Source organism: Phoxinus phoxinus (genome assembly GCF_949152265.1).
Source record: "Phoxinus phoxinus genome assembly, chromosome: 5".
NCBI lineage: Eukaryota > Metazoa > Chordata > Actinopteri > Cypriniformes > Leuciscidae > Phoxinus > Phoxinus phoxinus.
This window is the reverse complement of record NC_136880.1, coordinates 5,471,639-5,494,497: the sequence shown is the minus strand read 5'-3', so window position 1 is coordinate 5,494,497 and position 22,859 is coordinate 5,471,639. Positions and strand designations below refer to the sequence as shown.

The window sequence follows — 22,859 nt, the reverse complement described above, 5'->3', positions numbered from 1 at the left end:
AATGTCAGAAGTGCATGAAGTCAAAAAACTGGTTAGAGCCAGCAGACGGTAAAAAAAAAAAAAAAAAAAAAACTCAGATTACGGCAGAGAGAGGGGGAGAGAGAGAGAGTGTGTGTAGTGTGTGTGTGTGTCTGGGTGTGTGTATAGCTAGCTAATTAATTTGTAATATAGTTTTTTACCACTACTTCCTTTATTTTTTTTATGAAATACAGCGAGAAAGTGTCAGACACTCAGTGCGTGAAGTAAAAAAACTGAGCCAGCTGACGGTTTAAAAAAGAAAAAAAAAATCTCCGACAGGCAGAGACGCAATGCGACTCGCGAAGCACCACGTCTGAACAAACCCCACGTTTACCAGAACTCTACTGGTTAATAAGTAAGTACTAAACTGAAGTAAAAAACAAACCTGAAGCTGAAGAAACCCTAAACGTTAACGGAAAAGACCCGCGAACCTGACTAAGGGAGAGACAGAGAGAGAGCTGTTCTCTTCTCAGTGTTTTGTGTGTGAGTGAGCAGAGCGGGACACACAGCAACACAATAAATCTGTATGTGTAGGGGAGGGGCGCTGTGACTAGCCTATCACAGAACGCAGACACAGTCAGCTACCCAACGAGGATTTTTATTCAATCCGAGCACAGATATGGACTCGTTTTACTCGTATAATACTCGTACTCGGCAAAAGTGCTTTATCTGTACCGGATACTCGTTTCAGCCGAGTATCCAGTAAGCATGGGCGATACCACTTATTTTGTCTTCGATACGATTCCGATACTTTCAACGCCAGTATCGCCGATACCGATACGATACCTCTAAACTGAACTTTTTTTTTTTTTTGTAAAATTTGATTACACTTACATTCAAATAAAATCCACATGACACATACTGGCCATTAATAAGTTTATTACAAAAGCAAACTTCACAAAAAATAAATAAACATGTTTAAAATAAAAATAATAAAAAAAGTAAAATACATTCAATATTTATAAAATAATATACCAACAACATAATTGTGCATATTTACACTTTAATACAGTATTTAAAAAAATATTGAATAAATAAAATAATACATTATTACATAAATATTAATAAAATAAAATACCAACAACATAAATTGTGCATATTTGCACTTTATTAAACATTCCTTGTTTTTAAACAGGCCATTTTTTCTTTATTTTCAACTTTCTACATATTTTTCCTATTTAGCAATTTTAGACATTTCAATTTCTTTTTATTTTTAATTGTTGATACAGGTTTTCTAATCTTTAAGCTTCAGATTGGTGTTAAGGAAAAGCAACATGTTAACATTTTTTGGTTTTAGCCGATTTCGCCTCTGACTAATTGTTTCTCCTGCCTTAGAAAACAACCTCTCAGCTGGAACAGAGGTTGCGACAATTCCAAGGTATTTTTTAGCCAGGTTGCTAAGCAGTGGAAATGTGCTCTCATTTTTTTTCCACCAGAGCAAAGGATCCTCACTTCTTGGGATCACCTTTTCTTCCATATATCTGCGCATCTGAATGTATGCATCTGTATTTGATGTGCGATTCCCCTGAAATGCCAATATGCGTGTGTCAAACTCCTGCCATAATCCTCCCTTGGATGTTGAACAGTCAGCATCCCTTTCAGTGTTTGCAGCAGATGACTCTTGTGACACTGTCGAGGCTGTTTCTGTAGAGGTGTTTGATACAGAGGGCTACATGCCTGTCTGGCCAGAGCTTGCATCTCACTGATGAGCCGCGATTTGATTGTTTCCACATTTCCAGTCTCAGAAAAAGGAATGTTTTTGAACCTAATGTCCAAAAAGGTGCTGGCTTCAAGAGGATAGTTGTGCTCAATGTTTTCAAAGCGTCTTTTGCATTGTGTTGCAAGCTGTGAAGCCAAAGTGTTACCATTCTGCCCAGCAGACATGGTTGCCTTTTGGAGAAGAGAGACCAGAGGTATGACTTTTGAAATGGTTACATACTGCTCTGCTGAGACTTCCTTAGTGGCCTCTTCAAAGGGCCTGAGTGCTTCAATGGCTTGGCTGAGGTAGGACCATTCTTCATCATTCAAGCACATGCTGTTTCTCCCAAGAAGGCAAAGTGCTGTTATAACCGCTTGTCTTTGCTTAGACAGTCTCTCCAGCATGTAGAATACTGAATTCCACCTGGTCTCTACTGCTTGGATTAGTTTGTGCTCTGGCATTTGCAAATGCATTTGCACTTCTTTTAGCTTGTCAGATGCTTTAGTGCTATGGTGGAAGAACCGAACAATAGCACCACACTTCTCCAGAATGGACTCCAAACTTGAATCAGTCTTAATGGAGTCTTTAACGACCAAGTTAAGGGTCTGTGAAAAACACGGAATGTGTTTCCAGGGAGTTTTCCGCACAGCCGAGACCATATTTGCTCCATTGTCAGTAATCATAGCAAATACCGTACTGGTAATGCCCCAGTCATCAGATATTTTTGTGAGGAGCTCGGATATATTTTGTCCTGTGTGCTGTACAGCTACCTGGATTGTATCAAGAGTGCAAGCCTGCATCTCCCAATTTTGGTCAATAAAATGTCCTGATACAGTCAAATATGCTTCCGTTGTTCTTGATGTCCACATGTCACTTGTTAAAACCACACTGCTAGCAGAGTCTATGGAGTGTTTCAGTGTTGTTTTGACTTGCTCATATAGCTTTGGAATTTCACTTGACATAAAGAATTTCCTACCCGGGATATGGTATCGTGGATCAACCACCTTCATGAAATGACAGAAACCTGCATCCTCAACCATTGAAACTGGTTGCAAGTCAGAAACAATCATCTTGGCTATGCACCTTGTGATGTCTTTAGCTCTTTGGGAATCATCTGAAAGGGATAAAGGTATCCAATAACTAAAGGGAAGCATATGATTTCTGAAGCATCATGTGACTGAAGACTGGAGTATTGACTGCTGAGAATTCAGATTTGTATCACAGGAATAAATTAAATCTAAAAATGTTTAAAATAAAAATCTGTAATATTGAATTGCAGGAATATTTCACAATATTAGTGTTGACTGTATTTTTGGTCAGAGAGATGCAACAATTGTGAACATAAAAAAATGCAATATTACAGATCCCATTAGTATCTGTATATATTATTAACATGGGTTGCCCTAAGGCTAATGTCTATATATTTATATAATGTGTGTGTGTGTGTGTGTGTGTTAGAGAATTATATGGATAGCCTATAATTAGGCTATATATGTTATTACCCTAATGTAGCTTAATGAAACAGAGAATAACTAATGACTTTGCACTATGTAATACCTGGATAGGGTCTGCCTCCCTGAAAACTCTCCTGCAACGTCTTTTGTCGGACAGGGGGTGGAGCGGGAGACTGGGCACTGGCAGCTTGTTTTTGTTCAACCTCTTTAAACGTTTCAGGGTGTGTGGTTTTTAAATGTTTAAAGAGGTTGCTCGTATTGCTGCAGTGGGAAATCTTCTTATCACAAATATTGCATCTAGCAAAATTTTTGTCAATCGTTGAGAAGTAGCACCACACAACGCTTCGTTTTCTCTCAGCCATTGTACCTGGCAGCTCTGCTCTGTTTATCCGGAAGTGTGTGTGTGTGTGTGTGTGTGTGTGCGGTGCGCGCAATCTGTGCGATGACGTGTGGAGGGAGGGAACACACGTCGCTCGCTTCTCTCACAGGCAAGCTAAATATGTCAGGGAGGGGTGTTTTCTATTTAACACAAACATTTGAAAGAAGTACCGAAACACTTAGTGATCCATAAGTTATTAATATAAATTTAATATCGATATTTTTGTAGAGGTATCGATACCAAGTGAGTAGCTTGTGAGTATCGATATATCGATACTGCAGCATCGATCTGCACATCCCTAGTATCCAGCTCAACTCTAGTTAATATGGTCTAAACCATGTGTAGCCTTTAAAATGTTCCACTGGCCCCTCAACTTTCTCCTTAGTTGAACCAACACATAGAAGTCAAAGTATTTAATGTGATTTGTCTTTATTCAGAGTGAATCTGCCTGTTAGGGGTGAAAACACAAATAAATGTTGTGGAAAGTGATCAAAAAGGTAATTTTTTTTTTTTTTTTTTTTAATGGTAGTTCTACTTGCATTTTTCTGTAGCAGTTGAATTTCCAGCTCCAACTTCCTCATCTTCAGTTTTTTATACTGCATGTTGATATCAATCGCTTCCATTTGTTTAAGGAGGTAGCGTTTATACACTCCTTTTATGTTTTCTGGGTTCTGTAGCAACATAGATTTAAGTTATTTCATTGAATACTCTTGTCACATTGTTTTCATTTCTTATTACTCACTTTGTCACATGTGGTCCCAGACTGAGAGGGCTCTAGAACAGTGTCAGCATCCTGAAAACACATTATGATCATTTTATCACACAAGTACACTTTTTAATATTCAATACAGTATCGCATGGAACCTGTGAGTACCTCAGGCCTCCTTGAACATACAGACACAGTCTCCTCATCCTCCTCAACTGATGGGCCTTCTCCCTGTGACCACTGATTAAACTCAGTTAAACTCATTAGCTTACATGACTGATTTAAAATGTCTCATACTCACAGGCAACATGATGTCTGGTGGATCCATAAAGCATACAGAATCTTGATAGAATTTTTTTTTTTTTTTTTTTACCAAAATGCACCATTACAGTAGCACAAGTACCTCTACGTGAGATTACTGCTATGATGTACTTAGGCTTACAATGCCTAAGGAAGGAGGAAATCAGTTAGTCAGGAAGGAATAATGATAATAAAACACACACACACCTTTTATATACTCACTCCTTATACTACGTGATATAATTTTAGATGATGTCCCCCCCTCTATTCCCTCAAGGACAGGCTTTTAATGGGTTTTGTGCAATTTATAATGTATATGTTTTATAGATTTATGTCTTCCCTGTGTGTCTTTTAAACTTGACTTGACTCTCTGAGCAATAACCGCACAAGAGTTCCTATGTGTGCAAACACAAATGGCAAATAAAGTTCTTGAATCTTGAATCTCCCTTTATTAATTTCCAAAGCCAGCTCCTCTGCAGGAGTGACACTGGCTGGTGGTGGCCCTCCCCCAGTGCCAGCAACCTCAGTCTTCTTTTTGGTCGCTGCAATTAAAAAAAATAATTTAAAAAACCCCTGAATAGTTGTAACTTCAAGCTGGCATTGATTACATATGTACATACCATTAGATTTACTTACCATTCTGAACTATATTTTTATATTTTAATTTCACCTGCTGCCAGGTTCTTTTTCCTTCACTTAAGTTGCTGCAGCGTGAAAAGCAATTAACGTTACTGTATTCACACACAAACTTTGCAATGTATTGTGTGACACACATTCAATGTTGATAAAGTATTTTAAAAAGTTTACACCGGTACTTACGGATTGAGACGATCAGTAATTTCCTGCCAACCTTTCTCTCTTGCTTTATTTATTGCCGCTGTATTGCCTTTTTTGGTGATTACATCTTTAAATTCTTCATATGTTTCCAATAGCAAACGCTGTTCCGTTGCCGTGAACATCGCTGCTCTATCTTTTCCTTTTGTTGCCATGGTAGCCCACAGTAAATCGATTGATCCATGCTCGACTTTTCAGGACTTTTAAACAATGGCGTGCACGCGCAATTATCTAGACTATTTAAACCTGACTCAAATTAGTAAGATCACATGATCCTCAACTTACTGTTATGGAACCAATTTAAGCGCGGATGTTTAGCTCGGCTCATTCAAGTCAGGTTTTGGACTTTAATCCCCGCTTTTCTAATCGGCTTTTATGGAACAGCCCCCTGCTGACTTCAACATGAGTGGGCTATGGTAAAGTGAAAAATCAAACACCTTGGAAATGACAGGTATGTACTATGTTTCAGAAATGGCACAAAGGTGTAGGGCTGCAACAAACGATTATTTTGATAATCGATTAATCTAACGCTTATTGGACCGATTAATCGACTAATCGTCGATTATATTGACGACTAATCAGTAAGTTTGGAATGATTATTCAGCCTTTTCAATAAGTTAAAACATTGAGTTATACATATTATAATCTTAAATTTAAAAAAAGAAAATAACTTCAGCTTTTGAAATGGTGTTTTAATTCACTTTAATGAACCTCCAACTAAACAGGTCAACAAAAATAAATCAGCTGCATTGCAGACAAAAATATGTTTGAATGTAAATATCTCTTGGCAGCAGTATTAAGAGCTTTATTTCTAAAACCAAGTGTTCAGTTTAATGAAAAGCAGTAAGTAACAAGTGTCCTTTCTGCACTGGCTTTTTTGGATTTTCAAATAAGTGCTGAATTAAAATGAAGGAAGGTCAGCATATCAACATGTTCACGTGACAAGCTTGCTCTTTTTTGTGAGCAAATGTTTCCTGCAGCTGAGAAGATCCGTTCTGCTGGAGTGGATGTTGCAGGAATGCAAAGAAAATATCTTTTTTGCAAAGAAAAAAACATTTTATTTTAACTCTCTTAGTGGTTAAACTGTTGTTTAGTCATCATCTTTACTGGGTGTTTAGTTTGAAATCTAGAAGCAATTCACACTAAGGTAACAGTTTAATTTGTAAACATTAATGTATCTAACTTACTAACATGAACTAACTAATATGAGCAGCACATTTGTAAAATTATTCATTTTTGTTAACATTTTTGTTCATGTTAGTTCATTGTGTTTATATTAATGTAATAGCTAACGTATTTACCTAATAGTGTTACAATAATAAAAACAGCCCTGACTCCTAAGCTCGATCAAGCTTTATTCTATGCAAAATAAATAATCACATTACTGTATTTATATTATAATTTTTAATATTATCACTTGTGGCAGACAAGAGGATCTGTCCCGGGAAAAACATTTGTTTACTTTCACTTTCAGTTTAGTGTAATTAGGGGTGGAGTGTCAAATTAACGACGGAAGGAAGGTCTATGTAAAGGGAGTGTTTTCTTACCTTCAATCAGAAGCGTCATCCGGTTGGTTGCATCCGAGGTTACCCGTTGTGAGAGGGATTTACGGTGGAAAACGGCTGTGTCAAGCAGTTGCTGCATGTATGTCTGGTGCGAGCATGAAGGTCGGCTGAAGTTTCGCAATCCAGACCAACTAGTGTCAGGTAGCTGAAGACAAGGCAACTGCCCATCCACTTATCCTGGTTCCTGGTGTCTGGTGACCCATAAACTTATTGGTGCCTTGTGATTCTCTGAAAACCGCGGGACGCGGTTGGTTTCCGGCACGGATCCCGACCAGTTAGATGATCTCAACAGATCAGCTGAGACCGCTAGTGTGCCCTTTATTTTCTTTTTATTTTTTGCTTTCTTTTTTTGATGTGAATTATGACCATGAATATGTGTCGAAAAATAAATATCTGTGAAAGGAAAATTCTTTTTTCTTGATTATTATTATTTGTTGTGTAACAGGTGGATATATTTTTTGCTATCCGGGGTTAATTTAATTTGTGACAAGTTTAATCTTGTCTGGCGCCCGAATATTTTCTTTAGAATTGTTTATTAGAGTTAGGGCAGCCGCCACCGTTACAGAGTGGCGCCCGAACAGGGACGGACTTGAAACCCATTTGAACTCATGAAATTTGAGCATTTAATTTTCTGAAAAGTGCATATGGACTATTGAACACTTGGAAAAAAAAAAAAAAAAAAAGCGAAATGTTGTGAATAGTAGATTTTTTTTTTTTGGAAAGTTAGTTAAAATTGTCTGAATTAACTTTGTAAAGTTTCTTTTTTGGAAAGCAAGTTTTCTTTTGTGCATTTTGAACACTAACTGAATGAGTATTATCGCTTATGTGTCACAGAAATGTATTATTATTGGAAAAAAATTTTTTGAAATAAGTGAAGGTGACTTACTTTGAATATTGTTTTTGATTTACGTAGTGTTTTGAGATAATACTGATCGACTATTTGTGTAAAGTTGTATTTTGTTGTTTTGTAAAAATCTTTGGTGGACAAACTAACTGACACACATCTCATTTACTGATATATTTATTTATTTTTCCCACCCATATTCTTACACAAACAATCATAGTAAACATGGCGCATACCCCCCCTCCCCAATCTACTTTCGTGGAAATTGAGCCTCCACCAGACATTTCAACTCCAGTATGGCCGCCTGCACTGCGACCTCGGATGCCTCTGGTACCACCTCCATGTGCTCCTGTCTTCTACCATACCCCCACTCCACTCAGCCCTGTTCATCCTGGAACCCATGTGCACATGTCTTCTCCTGCTCTGGCTGTCAGCACTCCAGTGCAAACTCTCACCTGGGCACCACAAGTGGATAACATGCAACTTTGCACCTCATCTGAAGGTGGAACTCCTTCTTCAGTGGCACAACATGACCTGCCCCACATTCTACCAACTCCTGGAAGGGAAATACAAGAAGTCACTGCCCGCGTACAAGGGAATTGGGATACCTTGTTTGACTTAATGGCAAGACAAGAAATAAGAGTGAATGAACTTACCAAGGAAGTGAAAGATACCTCTTCTCATCACCAGAGCCAGATTGCTGATCTTGCTGCAAAAGTGGAGGATAACAAAAATCAAGTGTTAACCCTGTTTACTACCACTAAGCAACAAGAAGAGTCTGAAGCAGACAATCTGACAAAAGCAATGAAGTTGATGATCACAGGAGAACTCCAAAAGGTGGAATCTACCTTGGTGTCTGAACTACGTTTCATGATTGATCAGCTCCAGTCAGAGGTTCAGCAGGACATCAAAGCTGTTCAAAACGCATTCCAAATAAGCCAGGATAAGATAACTTCACAACTCCAACAATGTGTTACCCAAACTGACAAATGTCTCACCAGTTTCAAAGAGTTGAAAAGTGAAGTGGAGAAAGGATTTCAAAGTGTCAAAGAAAGTGCGGATCAACAAAAGTTGCGTGTATTGACACCACCAGATCCCAGCACCACCATTACTTCATCCCTGCCATCTGTTTCTGCTCAAGTGACACCATCTTCTTCAACCCCTCTTTCAACATCTGTGGTTAAGAGTGACCATATAAGATTAACTTTCCCCACATTTGGAAGGCCTTCAGACGATGCAGACCCCTTACTGTACTTAACCAAATGTCAGGATTTTTTGGCTCTACATCCCCTGACAGATGCAGACATCCTGGCTACCTTCCGTACTGTCTTATACGGAACAGCACGTGACTGGTGGGAAGTCAGACGGTCCAACATAACCACCTGGAATGAGTTTGAGGCTGCATTCTTATCTGCTTTCCTTTCTGAGGATTATGAGGACGAACTGGCAGAACGTGTCCGAACTAGAATTCAGAGAGAGACAGAATCTATTAGAGATTTTGCATTTTCTTATAGAGCTCTCTGTAAAAGATGGAAGGCAGATTTTACAGAGGGTGAAATTGTGAAGATGATACTCAAGAATATCAAGCCGTACCTTGCCAGCCAATTGCGTAGCCGGGTGAATACTGTGGAAGAGCTGGTAAAATTAGGACATCAACTGGAAAAAGATTATGAGCAACAGCTTCGTTATGATTGTGGTCGTATGGGCCCTAAGCATCAAGCCACATCGCAAAGACCCTCCTCAAACCAACCTACTGAGAAAATCCCAGTTCAGTGTTGGAGATGTAGAGGACAGCATCCACCTGGAAAATGTCCACACTATACCTCTCCCCAGTCATCTCAGGCACCTGGGCCACAGTATTCTATCAGCGGCAAACAACCTTATCACTCCAAGTCAGGTGGTCACCCGTCCAACAACTCTGTTGCTGCAACAAGAATTCATAAGTCACAATCAGCAACCAAGAAAACCTCCTCCTCATCTACAAGCTCTAATGAACGTGTAGCGGTACCTCAACAACTAGTTGTTCCACTTTGTATCGATGCCTGGTCAGGTAAGGCCATTGTGGACACTGGTGCAAGCTACACACTCATCAGTGAGAATCTCATGAGGCAGCTTACATCCCCAGACCAGCTGCAACTGTGGTGCCGTGGTCCTCTTTATCTGGCAAATGGAAAAGCAGAAATTCCATTAGGATGGCTGAATACCACAATTAATTTACATGACCAAGCATTTACCTTACCTACTGCTGTACTTTCATCCCAAGCTCTAGCCTATGCTGTAGTCTTGGGGTTGGACTTTATTTTCTTCAGTGGGCTGCAACTAAATGTCATTGATCAAAAATACTCCTTCAAGCTTGATCCTTCAAAAGAGTACCCTTTTCAACCAGGAAATCCAAGTGGGCCAAATGTAAATCCCCAAAAAGAGAGGTGTCAGTTTAAGGGAGAAATTCAAAACCTTTCCTTATTAACATCTGTACCCCCTCCACCACTATTGCAAATTCAAAACCTTGACAGTATTGATGAAAAGACATTGATCAAAAATGCTGTGGATGCTGCTCATTTACCCATTGATGGTAAACTACAGTTACTACAAATCCTGACCGAAAACCCTCAGGTATGTACTCACCGTACTGGACGTACTGAGGTTCTTGAACACCATATCTACTCCACCAGCCAAGTCCCCATCAAACAACGACCATACCGGTTGTCTCCCATCAAGCAACTGGCACTAGATGAGCAACTTGAGGAAATGCTGAGGCAAGGAATAGTTGAACCATCTCACTCTGGTTGGGCATCACCGGTAGTTTTAGTACCTAAAAAAGACGGCACATTTAGATTCTGTGTAGATTATAGGAAAGTTAATTCTGTAACAGAAAGTGACGCTTACCCTCTTCCCATTATCACAGAAATTCTGGAATCACTCTCCGGGGCTGCCATCTTCTCCACTATTGATTTGAACAGTGGGTATTGGCAGGTGACCATGGACGCCACCAGCAAAACCAAGACAGCATTCATCACTCCTGCAGGTCTCTTTCAATTTAATGTCATGCCTTTTGGGTTAAAGAATGCTCCCGCAACTTTCCAGAGGCTAATGGAGACAGTTCTGGGAGAACTACGGAGAAAAATATGCTTAGTGTACATTGATGACATCATTGTGTACTCTCCTTCAGTCACCCAGCATTTCCGTGACCTCCAGACTGTCCTCCAGAGACTAGAAACTGCTGGTCTCACCATAAACTTGAAGAAAAGCAAATTCTGTCTTCAAGAACTCACCTTCCTAGGACATGTTGTAAGTGTCAAAGGCATTTCAGCAGATCCATGTAAGACCGAAGCCATTCACGCCTACCCTGTGCCTACTAACTTGAAGGAAGTTCAGCGGTTCCTCGGGTTAGCAGGGTGGTATCACCGGTTCGTTCCTAATTTTTCCAAGATTACGGAACCCCTTAACACACTGAAAAAGAAGGGACACAGTTTTGAATGGACAATTCAGTGTCAACAAGCTTTTGACCAGTTAAAGTTTTGTCTCACCTCACCACCTATTCTGGGTCATCCCGATCTTCAGCGGCCATTCATGGTATACACCGATGCCAGTGACATCGGCCTGGGTGCCATATTAGCACAACGGAGGGATGCTGGCAGAGAGGAGGTTATCGCCTATGCAAGCCGAACCTTAACTGGGGCCGAACTAAATTACACTGCAACAGAGAAAGAATGTCTTGCAGTCATCTGGGCCCTGGAAAAGTGGCAACATTACTTGGAGCACAAGCTTTTCACTGTCGTCACTGACCATGCTGCGCTGCAATGGGTCATGAACTCCACCAAAACCACCAGCCGCCTCATTCGTTGGGTTCTGCGACTGCAAAAATTTGATTTTGTTATTGAGTACAGAAAAGGGAAGCTAAATGTAGCTCCAGATGCTCTATCCAGGTCTTCTGTTACCCCAGGATGTAACTTGTACACCAGCGGGAAAGATCCAGCACTGCCTGTATCAGACGTTATCCTGTGGGAAGAACAGCACAAAGACCCTGAAGTTACAAAATTACTACAAGCAGTTGCAGATAAGTGTGCCAGTCTGATGGATCAGTACGAAATAATTGAGGACAAATTGTACTACAAAACATACCTGTCAAATAACCAGTTTCATTATAGAATCTACGTTCCCAGCAGTCTCAGATCCACTCTTCTCCAGTACTATCACTCCGCTCCCATCTGTGGCCATGGAGGAATCTACAAGACCTACAAACGACTTCAGGAAGTAGCGTTTTGGCCAGGTATGTGGACAGAAGTAAAAAAGCATGTGAGAACCTGTGTTAAATGTCAAACTCTGAAGAGTGATAACAGAAAGCCTGCTGGGAAACTACAGCAAATCACAACAAGCCGCCCAAACCAAATGCTGGGAGTCGACCTCATGGGTCCGTTGCCACGTAGCACAAATCAAAATGAATACCTGCTTGTCTTTGTTGATTATTATTCTCGATGGGTGGAGTTGTTCCCCATTCGGAGTGCCACAGCGAAGAATGTTGCCTCAATCTTCAGAAAAGACATCCTGACACGGTGGGGTGTACCAGACTTCGTTCTTTCCGACAGAGGCGCTCAGTTTGTTTCATCTATGTTCAGAGAGTTATGTGAGAACTGGAGTGTTACTCCCAAATTAACTACAGCCTATCACCCACAAACCAACATGACAGAAAGAGTTAATCGAAATCTCAAGAGCATGATGGCAGCTTATGTGGATGACAACCATCAGAGGTGGGACCAGTTCTTACCAGAATTCAGATTCGCCCTTAATTCAGCTGTTCAAGAGACCACCGGATTAACACCAGCAGAACTCCAGCTGGGTAGGAAACTCCAAAGTCCAATGGACAAAATACTCTCTGGGCCTAATCTAACCCCAGACGCTGCCTCGTATGATGTAGTTCATCATCTTCATCATCTGCAAACTCAAGCCAAAGAAAACAGCAAGAGAGCCAAAATGAGACAACTGAGGAACTATAATAAAAATAGGAGAGATGTAACATTCAAAAGCAAGGATCGAGTATGGTTGCGTAACTTTCCACAGTCTGATGCACAGCGTAAATTTAGCGCAAAACTAGCCCAAAAATGGAAAGGTCCTTACCGCATTATCAAGCAGCTGGGTCCATTGAACTATCAAATAGCCCTTGAAGACACTGGAGAGGATGTACGGACAGCTCACGTGTGCAACTTGAAAATGTGTTACCCAACGGCTGCAGAATTGGAGGTACAGGAAAAGGGAAAACTCCTTGAGATATTTCAAGAGTCCTCTGATGATGAGGATTTTCTAGGTTTTTAATCTCTTATCTCTCTTTTAAACATCCATAGGCATGTTTTCTTCAAGGGGGGGAGAGTGTGGCAGACAAGAGGATCTGTCCCGGGAAAAACATTTGTTTACTTTCACTTTCAGTTTAGTGTAATTAGGGGTGGAGTGTCAAATTAACGACGGAAGGAAGGTCTATGTAAAGGGAGTGTTTTCTTACCTTCAATCAGAAGCGTCATCCGGTTGGTTGCATCCGAGGTTACCCGTTGTGAGAGGGATTTACGGTGGAAAACGGCTGTGTAAAGCAGCTGCTGCATGTATGTCTGGTGCGAGCATGAAGGTCGGCTGAAGTTTCGCAATCCAGACCAACTAGTGTCAGGTAGCTGAAGACAAGGCAACTGCCCATCCACTTATCCTGGTTCCTGGTGTCTGGTGACCCATAAACTTATTGGTGCCTTGTGATTCTCTGAAAACCGCGTGACGCGGTTGGTTTCCGGCACGGATCCCGACCAGTTAGATGATCTCAACAGATCAGCTGAGACCGCTAGTGTGCCCTTTATTTTCTTTTTATTTTTTGCTTTATTTTTTTGATGTGAATTATGACCATGAATATGTGTCGAAAAATAAATATCTGTGAAAGGAAAATTCTTTTTTCTTGATTATTATAATTTGTTGTGTAACAGGTGGATATATTTTTTGCTATCCGGGGTTAATTTAATTTGTGACAAGTTTAATCTTGTCTGGCGCCCGAATATTTTCTTTAGAATTGTTTATTAGAGTCAGGGCAGCCGCCACCGTTACACACTTTTATTAATGGTAGTATTGCATTCTCTAATAAAGAGATTTACAACTAGTTAGTTAGCTTCACCTGGAGATTGAACACTCACCTCTCACCGGCTCCTTTTGATCCGGGATGCTTTCTCTTAAGTGCTCCAACATATGTTGTGCTCCCGTGAAACGCAAGCTCAGCCTTGCATGTATTGCACATGACAGCATTTTTAGTTGGCAGTTTTATGAAACTTTCCCACACCTTACTGGTCCGAACTCGTTTACACTCCGCCATAATTCGCCGTTTATTTACTGTCTATGTAATTCGCGCTGTTTTTTCTTCTACCGCAAAAGCATTTGTAACGGCTGCATTACACTCTAGCGCTACAGCGTCGTAGCGGTCAAGACGCGATATTGCAGGCCCATACATTGGTCACGTGAGATCAAACGACTACTCGACAACAAAGATATTTGTCGACAATTTTTTATTGTCGACTAATCGTTTCAGCCCTACAAAGGTGTGTGACTGGTTAAGTCTTTGTCTTTAGTTCAGTGTGTTAAATAATGTGCTTTTTTTGCCATTTGTTGTGTATCTTTGGATTATGTTGTGTTGCCTGAGAGCTCCTAATAGGGCCATTATGGGAGGGTCTTTGTCTTTCTCAGGTGTGAAACACTCAATATTAATGGTGGTTTACGCCTACTCGCATAAAGCTTTCTTACACAAGACATGTCATACAAATTTTAAATCAATATATTGTCTTATCTGAATGAGTATTCAGGGTGATTTTCTCATAGTTTTGGAGCAAATATTCTAGGCTACGTGATACAATTTTTGTGAAGAAATAATCAGTTTGGGTTTCATGACCTTATTTCAGTGACATTTTTTTTTGTAATTTTCACAAACCACGCATAAATGTTATTATCTCAAAACGACAAACTTTTACATACATGCTGCTGACATATTATTGTAGCAGAGTTTGTGCTGAATGCAGTGTAATAATACTTTAGTCATGAAAATGTCACAAGTAACAGAAATAAGCGCAAATGTTAGAGCATGTCAGAACACCTCCAGGACCCAGAAAACACCTCAGACCCCAGAGGGTTAATGTACAAAGTGTAAAATAATAATAATTAACTTTAGAATGCTAAATAAATTAAATAAATAATATGTAAATAAAACCAACAGCAATATGCAAAAATGAACGGGAGTGAAGAGTGAACGTCGAATAACAATAAAAAATTTTACAATCACATTCTAAACACTGAACATAAAAGCAATAACAAGTTACAAAAAACGCATGTAAACACATCTAAAAAACGCATGTAAAATGCATGGTAAAACAATAATCAGACCACGCACATCTGGCACAAGAACACTGTGTGAGCAGCACAAATGGCTCTTTTGCAGTTTGCGCACTGCTTCTCAGTTTTTGAATCCTTGGCCCGTGGACAAACCTGACACCTTTTTCGCTTTGATGGTGAAGGGCCCTGGATCGTTGAACGAATCCTGTTGTCTCTTCAGGATTGCTGCAGAGGCTGGTGTACGAGGCACATGTTATCGGCGCTCCATGTGAGGGGACACCAGAGCTTTCCCTTGCTCTTCTAGAAAGAGCCTCCTTTTGTAATTCTTCCCTCTCTCCCATGATGGATTGACTTCTCTCCACACCACAAAGACTTTTATGGCCGAAACATCAAGGATTGTAGAAAAGACAACCATTGGCCAACGATTTGTCTTGCGCTTGCAGCTGTAGCTTGCAAACATCTGCAATATTTCAAACATACACACACACAAATAAAACAAATTGGTATATCTGATGGAAAAAGAAATACCAATCACTAACTCGCCAACTTTGAAAATTAGCCAAATAATGCATCAAATCATAAAATTTGTAAGCAGCAATTGTAGTCCAAGATGACTTCTGGCTTCTTGTCCTCCCAGTCACTGATTTTGGCATCCTTGTGACGTGCTCATGAGCATCCCATTTGTATGCCTTTTGGGGCAATATGACACAAGACTGTGTGTCTCAGTAAAAGCAAAAAGAGACGATAACACAGCTCTGTCTCTCGTTGTCAGAAGAGCAGGTGGGAGTTCCGGTTTGTTTTTGCGAACTGTACCAACCATGGTCAACTTCCTTTTCAGGAGCTCCTGGCCAAGGGCATACGAGGTGAAGAAATTATCACACGTAACTGTGTGTCCCTGGAGACCAGTTGTCAAATCAAGGACCACACGCATACCCTGATTTCTCTCTGGCTGTCCATCTCGAGGCTTGCCGGTGTACACTTGCATGTTCCATGCATAGCTCGTCCTGGCGTCACATGCTGCCCAGATTTTCACTCCATATTTCGCCGGCTTACTAGGCACTGCTTGAATGAGCATCGACCTCGAAATGGCACCAGGCACTCATCCACTGTAATGTCTGGACCAGGGTTGAACATTAGTGGGAGACGCTCAACCCATATATTCCACAGATCCCAAATTGGTGCCAGCTTGTCATTATCACGACGAGCAGGTCTTGTGGCCCTGTCATCAAATCGTATGACTCTTGACAAACTTTTTAATCTTTTCAGTGGCATGACAGCAAAAAATTGCACGCCCAGTTTCAGCCTCCCACAAACTGGGCAGGTGTCACGTGACACAGGGCCTCATTGTTGGAGCGATAAACTCCCGCAAGAATGAGCAGACCAATAAATGCCTCCATATCTGTCCAGTCCACATCCCTCCAGTCAGCGCCATACACACGCTTTCCTTCCAAATTTGTCATCTCCACTAAGATGTTTTGGATGCTTGATGAAAAAAATTATAAAAAGATGACTTTATGTCCTCTACACGAGAACATGCGTACCTGGTTGGTCCAGGTGTCAGCTTTGTAACTCGTGCAGCTGAAGCTCTGCCTTGTCCCTGTGGAGGTGGAGTAGTAGACCAGGGCTGCGTTTCCCAAAAGCATCGTAAGCCTAAGTTGATCGTAAAAACGATCGTACGACTGATCTTAATATTATGGTCTGTTTCCCAAAAGCATCGTAGCTTAAGTAGCACTTGAAAATCTTCGTAGAACTACGAGTGCTCTGGAGTAATCGTACATCCCCAAGTGCATCGTAAGAAGACAGATTTATGAGGACACCTGCAGGACAACTGGCAGATTACACTTTTATCTAGATTTAACACACTGCAACGTAAGTAATATAATGTTTTGATTGTACTTTATTGTACACTTTATTTTACTCGTTTTTTGTTTACATGAATTTATAAATGAAATAATTAAAAAGGGAAGAAAACGATAGAAATACACCTAAATTAAATGAATGAACTAAAAAATATATAAAAGAAGTAATGTGGAAAATATGCTTCAAAGACTGGATGAATTCAAAAAACATCTGTCAATGACGTGCAGGAAAACCAGCCATGTATTGGCGATTTCTTGGTTGGCCATCATGTGGTCCCATGCCATCTTAGTCGTCGTCCTCCTCTTCCACCTCCTCCACCTCTTCATCTTCCTCCCTGTTAAGTAAGGGCACTCTTTAATGTAATCTTTTTGAAAGGTATCTCTTTTTTTCAGCCATTTTGTCAGTGCCTCCGCCTGTAGGTGCTTTATATAGACTTGTCTTGATTGCTAATCCACACCAGATGACGATTATTAGGTTAAATGTTCAGAATAGGAATCCATATAAGGTAATATTTCAGCACTTCGCAAATGGACAGCGACTCGTAAGTAGCACGTAAAACTTGCACGTAGAGAGCGCTCTTAAGAGCTAAGATACATCGTTATCGGGAAACCCGGCCCAGGTTATTCCAGGTTATATTTTTTTTAGAACTAAAGGTTTGGCCTTCATCTGCCTCCTCACAGTCCTCCTCCGATGCATGGAACTCCTCTTCCAACCCTGTGGTGTCTTCACGGGGATTGCAGTCCTCTGGCTCAGAGTCCTCTGCTTCAGATTCTTCCAGCCATGATTCAGTTTCTCTGGAATCCAGCACGTAGTCCAGAGTCTCGAGGAGAGTGTACCTCTTTGCCATACTGCCAGCACAGAATGAACTGTGTGCAGGACACCAAAGACCCTATTGTATAGCTTTTGCGTGGGAACAATTTCTTTGTTTTCAAAACACAGATCCAGCTCTTACATCTCAATGTAAACTTTCTAAAGTGAATCTCTGTTTCATTTATCTTGCTCACTCTGCATGTGAGTGTGCATGTGCATGCATTAGGTCTCACTCACACGTGTTCTGCATGTGTGGCTGATTTCATTAGCCAAATTTGATACAAATTATCTCTGTGGCAGTCATACCTGTGTGTGTGTGTGTGTGTGTGTGTGTGTGTGTGTGTGTCAAGTCATCTTCATTTATATAGCGCTTTTAACAATGTAGATTGTTTCAAAGCTGCTTTACAGAGATAAACATATAATTTAAGGTAACAGTGTTTTGTCTTTATAGCGGTTCTTGAATAATGTTATTTTCCAGCTAAAGTTAGTTTTGATTGATTCACTTCCGTCGCAAGGATAATTTGTTATTAAATTAGGTTATTAAGTTATTAAAGACGACACTGTTCTCTCTAAACAGACTTTAAACGCGAACCTGTGATAAACACTGGACCACACGCTCTATAAAAAAAATTACCTTTAGTTGTCAATAAGTCCAACCACAAAGATTGCCAATTCTTAAAAAAAAACAATCTTAACAATTTTGAAACTTCTAATACATCACGAATTAATTAAATGTAATCAAACATAGATTTACCACAAACACAATAGGTCTGGTCCGGATGGATGACCTGGTCTAACATTTCAGCCAGTCTGTTAGCTAAAGACTTGGAGAGCAGTTTGTAATCGCTGCACAGAAGTGAGACGGGGTGCCAGCTCTTTATTTCAGTGAGATCTCCTTTTTTTGGTATGAGGGTGATTATCGCCATGCGACAACTCAACGGCATCATACCTTCCGACAAGCTGTCATTCAATACCTGTAATATATCCACTCCCAGCTCCTTTCAGAATGATTTATAAAAATCAACTGGGAGACCATCAACTCCTGGAGCCCTCCCAGACTCCATGCCTTGAAGGGCCTTATACAGCTCTCCCAAGTTTAACGCACCTGAAAGGGCTGCATTACCCTCTTCAGACATCTGGGGTAAGGAATTGAAAAAGGCATTTCCTTCATTACGCCCCGACTCAAACTCACTCTGTATAGCTTCTGATAAAAACCAACTGCTCTCCTTCGGATATCAACAGGGTCTATTAACAACCCCCCATTCTCAGAGTGCAAGGCTTGAATTAAACGTCTTTGCCCATTTTTTTTCTCAAGGCTGAAAAAGTATTTGGACGGCGCATCCATTTCAAGGTTCAAAGGTTTTTATTTGTCACATACTCATACAAGATGCGCAGTGAAATGTTTTTGTGACATGCACTATACTTATGTGCTCAATTGAAGTAAAAATACAATAGAATACAATAGATATAATAAAATACAATAAAGGTTTTAGCAGAAGTTCCCTTTCGTCCAGGGAACTCCGACGTACGTCGGGTTACCCTGACGAAATTGGGATCACGCTAGGGAGCCTATCACCTTCGAGAAACTAACAAAAAGCCAATGAACATTGGCATGCAACATTTGCATTCCGCGGACCCGCCCGTCAGCGCGGGTATAAAAGCCGGAAGTAAACATTGCATCATCGCCTTTCGCTTCGGAGCCTCAGTTACTGTGGATTTCCTAAGCCTTCTGGAGAACAACAAACCTTACCTGGAGAGCAGAATCGCTGGTGTGACGGCGCGGTGCAGTGATCTTCGCCTTCAAGCAGCAAAGGGTTGCAGTTTCCCCCGCCTGTCTGCTGCGGTGGTCCCTCGGCGCTTCGGCGTTTTCTCTCTCTCTCTCTCTCTCTCTCTCTCTTGTTTTTCTCTCTCTCTTTTCTTTCTAAAAGAGCTGGCGGGTGTTTCGCGTCCTTTTCAGGATGTCGACTCACCCGTGCGTTTCTGGATGCGGTAGACTTCTCCTTCCGGATGATGGCCATCAACACTGTCTCGCATGTTTGGGCTTAAAGCATGCTGAGGCAGCGTTGTTGGATGAGTCATGCTCTCTCTGTGGGAGCATGGCCATCGCGACGCTCCGCTCGAGACTGAGATCCCTGAAATATGGGGGAGTCCCTTCGGAGGATGCTCGATCTAGTTCGTCTGTCGGTTCAGTTCGACAGGCGGCTACTTCGGTCATTCCCGTTGGTGAGCGTATGAGGGTTACAGTGCGGAATGTCTCGTGTGGTGAAATATCTTCGCGAGCTTCCCACTCCTCTAGTAGCTCGCTGCCAGCGGCGCTTCCGGGGTAACTTCCGGGGCCGTCCCGCACGGTTCCGGTTGTTTCCTTTGGAGCGCCCCGGAGGACCAGATGTCTATCGCGGCATCGGAAGAGGAGCAATCATCTTCGGGTGAGGAGTCAGCGGGTCTACCCCCTTCGGGTGTGGTGGCTGCAGCTGACGCTGATCCCGAGGTGGTTGCTATGCTCGAAAGGGCGGCCGCGAATGTGGGACTCGAGTGGAACCCTCCGCCCGGGCCCTCGCATTCGCGGCTTGATGATTGGCCTGCTGCGGTACGTGCGGATGCCCCGCGTACCGCTCCAGTGCCTTTCTTCCCCGAAGTGCATGAGGAGTTGAGGAAGTCCTGGTCGGCGCCTCTGGCGTACCGGCGGGGGCCTCCTCGCCCCTCCCTCTTCACCACCCTTGACGGCGGGGCGGCGCACGGGTACGAGGGAATCCCCACAGTGGAGCGGTCTATCGCGATGCAGCTGTGTCCGAAGACCGCTTCCACCTGGCGGGGTGCCCCTTCACTCCCCTCCCGCGCCTGTAGGTTCTCCTCGGGTCTAACCGGGGAGGCCTATAAGGCGTGTGGAGACGCCGCCTCCGCCCTGCATGCCATGGCTCTGCTTCAGGTCCACCAGGCCAAAGCACTCCATGACCTGCAGGGCGAGGCGGTGGATTACTTAGCCCAAGAGTTTTCCGCCGCCCAGAAGCAGTCGGAAGCTATGCGGCATGTCCTGCACAGGAGGAAAGCCGCTGCTGGCCCAACTCCTGTTGCTGTACAGCCTCCGGCCGCTCGTCGCCGAGGTCGTCCTCCTGCGGCCGCTCCCCCTCCAGGCCAGCAGCCTCAGCCTGGGGGACAGAGGTCGGGCCGTAAGAGGGCGACCCAGCCCGCTCCGACGCCACCTGCACCTTCCAGGAAGAAGAGAGGTGGACGTCGTTCCTGATGCGGGCGACCTGGAACTGGATGCTGCTGCTCTTCGGGAGGCGGTCCCTATTCGCCTCCTTCCCCCGGGGGAGGGCCGGGTGGAGAATCCTTTGTTTGTTTGTGTTCCGCCACTGACACAGTCAGTGGTACCCACTTCCTCAATAAAAGAGCAGTTTCTGTATCCTTTTCCAGGTCATCCACGGCCGAGACTGTCGGGCATGCAGTCTCCCCCGTGCGAGAGGGTCGCAGCGGCGGCGCGTGTCGTCTCAGTGCGACACGGCCCCCGCTCCCCTCTCCCCAGCCTGCGGGTAGCGGCCTCGCGGAACCCTCCGCGTCGCCCCGGCCTACGGCTGGCCACGGAGGCGCAGAGACGGGGTTGCGAGGAGTCAGGGCCTCGTTCCTCGTCTCTCCCCCTCCCCTCGCCACGGGGCGGCCCGCAGCAGAGGGTACACGAAGAACCCTCTCTGCCGTCTGCCCCCCGGAGTGGACAGGTAGGTGTCAGTACCTGCGCCCAGACCTCGCTCGCATTCGCCACGTCGTCGCTGGTGCCGGGTCCCTGTCCCCCGCCCTGCTGCCCCTCCGCGGGTACGCCGGTGGTTCGGGTGGGTCTACTCGCTCGGTTCCTGGAGGCCTGGCTAGCGCTTCCAGCTCCGTCCCGGTGGATCCTCCGCACCATTCGGCTCGGCTACGCAATTCAGTTTGCCCGCCGGCCTCCCAGGTACAGGGGCATTCTCTTCACCCGTGTGCGGTCAGAGGATGCCCCTGTCCTGCGGAAAGAGATCGATGTCCTGCTGGCGAAGGACGCGATCGAGCCGGTCCCTCTTGCCGAGATGAGGTCCGGGTTTTACAGCCCCTACTTCATTGTACCCAAGAAAAGCGGTGGGTTACGACCGATCCTGGACCTGCGTTCCTTGAATCGGGCCCTGCACAAACTCCCCTTCAAGATGCTCACGCAGAAGCGCATTTTCGAATGCATCCGTCCCCGGGATTGGTTTGCAGCAATCGACCTGAAGGACGCTTACTTTCACGTCTCGATACTTCCTCGACACAGACCGTTCCTGCGGTTTGCGTTCGAGGGTCGAGCGTATCAGTACAGAGTCCTGCCCTTCGGGCTGGCCCTGTCCCCCCGTGTCTTCACGAAAGTCGCGGAGGCGGCCATTGCTCCCATGAGAGAGCAAGGCGTTCGCATCCTCAATTACCTCGACGACTGGCTCATTATAGCTCACTCTCGGGATGTTCTGTGCGAACACAGGGACATGGTGCTCCGGCATCTCAGTCAGTTGGGTCTTCAGGTCAACTGGGACAAGAGCAAACTCTGCCCCACGCAGAGGATCTCTTATCTCGGTATGGAGCTGGACTCGGTCGCCCAGACTGCGCGCCTCACAGAGGAGCGCGTCCAGTCAGTGCTCACCTGCCTCAGGTCTTTTCGAGGCAGGACAGCGGTTCCACTGAAACAATTTCAGAGGCTCCTGGGGCATATGGCGGCCGCAGTGGCGATTACACCGCTCGGCCTGTTACATATGAGACCGCTACAGCGCTGGCTTCACGATCGAGTCCCGAGGTGGGCGTGGCAGAGTGGCACGTTCCGGGTCCAAGTGACCCCGCACTGCCGCCAAACCTTCTCCCCGTGGTCGGACCCTGCGTTCCTTCGGGCTGGAGTGCCCCTGATCCAGGTTTCCAGGCATGCTGTGGTTTTCACAGATGCCTCTGCCATGGGGTGGGGGGCCACGTACAAAGGGCATGCAGTCTCGGGTCTGTGGACGGGGCCCCAGCTGCATTGGCACATCAACTGCCTGGAGTTGCAAGCAGTACGTCTAGCTCTGT

At 43.7% G+C, this 22,859-nt stretch overlaps 2 long non-coding RNA genes across 2 annotated transcripts in view; both read right to left on the bottom strand.

Moving 5' to 3' along the window:
- Positions 1-22,859, bottom strand: part of LOC306999438 — a 743,560-nt gene that overhangs the window by 666,622 nt on the left and 54,079 nt on the right. The gene's annotated exons all lie outside the window — the stretch shown is intronic.
- LOC306998578 lies at positions 8,026-9,042 on the bottom strand. Its single transcript, XR_013797598.1, has 3 exons — positions 8,648-9,042; positions 8,456-8,508; positions 8,026-8,355 (listed from the first exon to the last, which is right to left on the bottom strand). It is a non-coding gene; the product is annotated as an uncharacterized lncRNA (long non-coding RNA).